Genomic DNA, 3335 nt, shown 5'->3' on the forward strand with positions numbered 1-3335 from the left:
AGTCTACCAATTTTAAAAGTTAATCTCGCCTTGGCTAGTGTTTCTCAGTGGCTGGAGCATCAACCTACCCACTGAAGAGTCATGGGTTTGATTTCCGGTCAAGGGCATTTACCTGGGTTGTGGTTCACTCCCTGCCCCCAGTAGGGGTGTGCATAGGAGGCAACCAGTTGATGTGTCTCTCTCACATCAATGTCTCTCTCTCTCTCTCTCTCTCTCTCTCTCTCTCTCTCTCTTCCTTTCCCTCCCTTCCACTCCCTGAGAAGCAATGGGAAAAATATCCCCTGATGAGGATTAACAAAAAAATAAAAGTTAATCTCATACAAAAATCACCCTCACAAACACCCAGAATACTGTTTGATTAAATATCCTAGCACCCCATGATTTAGTCAAGTTAACACACGAAACTAACCATCACAAGAGTCATTTAAAGGCTAGGGGCGCCATTTTGACCCATGCTTTCTTCTTCCCCTATATTGCTCAGGGTTCTTAATTGCAAGCAACAGAAACCAAATCTGGTTAACTCACACAAAAACAATCTGTTGGGAGGATATCAGGTCTCTGACAACATAAATAAGAGGGCTGATGAAACATGATTGAAAAATAGCAGGCATCTGGGAAGCCTGGGCAGGAGAAACCAGCTTGCCAGGGCTCTACCATCGCCAAATCGCCCATGATCCCCACCCCTGGATGTTGGGGTCCAGCCCCAGCAGGTCCAGGGGTCCCCAAAGGTGTGGACGGAGTCGGCGAAGAAGGAATGACACAGAGAGAACCTTCAGTTGATCAGCAGCCTAGTCAGGACCTCTAGCCAGGATCTCCAGCCAAGTTCTGGTTAGGATCTGATGTTTATTGTCTTGTTACATCTGTATTTATACCAGTCGATTTTAATCCTGTCAATTTCTATTGCAAAGGTTAGGGCGTTTCTTATCTCCATTCCAGGGAGTAAAGATTATGTAGCTTAAGCATGATTGTTTGTAGTTAAAGTGATTAACTACCTGCCTGGCACTTAGTTAAAGGGTTGTATCCCCTCCCTAACCTCGGGGAAAAATCCCCACCTGGGGAAACAACCTTTCTCGGAGAGGTGACCTTGGTTAAAACACATGGCACTAAGGAGAGCAAACATATTAAGAACAATATGCTATATATGCCAGGTCCCTTGAAACATATGCTGCAGATGTTTCTTTCCTGCAGCGACTGTGTCAAGCAGCAAGGATGGACCAGCTTCCGGCAATAAGGGTCAAGCAAGGTAGGAGGCGCTGTGTTCAGCTCAAAAGCCCCAAGTAATCATCCATCAAAGAGCCGATCGCAAAAATGTCGTTCTTATCCACACGGGTCCCCACAATCTTCAAGCGGATCTCATCGTCCTGCTGAATCACAATGTCCTCATCCACTGTCTTGTAACACGGTGGGTTGGAGTTAGGATCAAACTCCATCTCGGACGGGATGGAATGTCGGGAGATGAAGCAGGACATGGGTCCAATTTCTGTGAAGAGTCCAACCTTGTTGACCTGAGTGACGACAGCATCCACAACTTCCCCTTTAAAGGGCCGGAAAACAATGGCCTTGTACTTAACTGGGTAAAGGACAAAGCCCCTGCCTGGCTGGATCACACCAGCCCCAATATTGTCGATGGTGGTGACAGCAATGACAAAGCCATACTTGCCGGTGCAGGTGCCCTCCACCTCGGTGAAGAGCTTCTGCTTCACCGTGTTGAGCAGGTTGGGGCCGAAGTAGCGCGGGTGCAGCAGGATCTCGTGCTCCAAGGAGATGTGGTAGTACATCCTCCTCCAGGAGTCAGGGAAGCAGCCGCGTCCACACCTTCCCGGGCTAAGGCGATGCTGGCACGACCGGAAATACACGCAAGCCGCCCCAACACCACTTCCGGGCCTCCGCGGACCCGATTGGACCTCGCTGTGGTGGGCGGGGAAACCCACTAGGCCCCACCCCCTCCCGCCCACAAGCGACCCAACCGGCGGGCTCTCTTAAATTCGGTGCCCAGAATAGCAGCTCAATAAGGAATTCCTTTTGTTTTCTTTTTCTTTTGTTTTCTTTTCTTGAATAATGCTGAGGTCCAACCCCAGCAGGTCCAGGGGTCCCCAAAGGTGTGGACGGTGTCGGCGAAGAAGGAATGACACGGAGACAGCCTTCAGTTGATCAGCAGCCTAGTCAGGACCTCTAGCCAGGATCTCCAGCCAAGTTCTGGTTAGGATCTGATCAGGATCTGATGTTTATTGTCTTGTTACATCTGTATTGATACCGGTCGATTTTAATCCTGTCAATTTCTATTGCAAAGGTTAGGGCGTTTCTTATCTCCATTCCAGGGAGTAAAGATTATGTAGCTTAAGCATGATTGTTTGTAGTTAAAGTGATTAACTACCCGCCTGACACTTAGTTAAAGGGTTGTATCCCCTCCCTAACCTCGGGGAAAAATCCCCACCTGGGGAAACAACCTTTCTTGGAGAGGTGACCTTGGTTAAAACACATGGCACTAAGGAGAGCAAACATATTAAGAACAATATGCTATATATGCCAGGTCCCTTGAAACATATGCTGTGCAGATGTTTCCTTCTTGCAGCGACTGTGTCAAGCAGCAAGGATGGACCGGCTTCCGGCACCTGGACACTGAAGCCTCACCATTGCCATTGCTAAACCACCACCGCCATGGCTATGAATCAAATCTCATTTTTGTCTGTCTCTTTGTCACTCATTCAAGGTTGAAGTCCCTGATGGGAGTATCTGATTGGCCCAAGCAGGTCATATGCCTTCATCCTGATGACAAAGGGGTGGGAGAGGAAATGTATCTTTCCATTCCGGCTTCCTTAGTGGGAGGTGGAGACCTGCCTTCCATTTTTATTACTGCAATGGGGGATTCCCTACAAGGAGGATATGGATTCAGATGCTGGAAAGCCAAAAAGTAGCAACTGTACACTGCAGTCCTGTTAGAACAAATCCGCCATGCAGGTGATTGGTCAGCACCTAGTATAAAGTGAACTCAAGACAAGCCAATTAGTCAACTTGGCACGGGCAATTCTCAGCGCAAGTAGGAAGGAACATCTGAGAAAGGGCAGCTTGCAGATGGCCTTAGTGTTTGAGTCCCAAGCAGAAACTTTAGAGAGTCCCTTAGTCAATTGGCCTCCTGGAAAGTACTTAGTGCATATTGATTATGCAACTGGCATTGTGTGTACAGAAGAACAACCCTTGCAAAATAAGTAGGCCTCGGTCTCCACCCCTTCAAGTGGAGGGGCTCCTTGCATACTGTTTTCACTTAGCAGGAGAGAAAAAGGAGAAAACTGTCAGAAGCTGGCTCCCTGCTCTGTCTGGAGTCTGTTTCCCATCAC

At 48.2% G+C, this 3335-nt stretch overlaps 1 pseudogene; it reads right to left on the reverse strand.

The window, feature by feature from the left end:
- Positions 1 to 1235: 1235 nt before the first annotated feature.
- Positions 1236 to 1818, reverse strand: LOC102429755 (annotated as a pseudogene).
- Between the last annotated feature and the right edge of the window lie 1517 nt (positions 1819 to 3335).

The sequence above is a fragment of the Myotis lucifugus genome, unplaced genomic scaffold, assembly GCF_000147115.1.
Source record: "Myotis lucifugus unplaced genomic scaffold, Myoluc2.0 scaffold_7, whole genome shotgun sequence".
Classification (NCBI taxonomy): Eukaryota; Metazoa; Chordata; class Mammalia; order Chiroptera; family Vespertilionidae; genus Myotis; species Myotis lucifugus.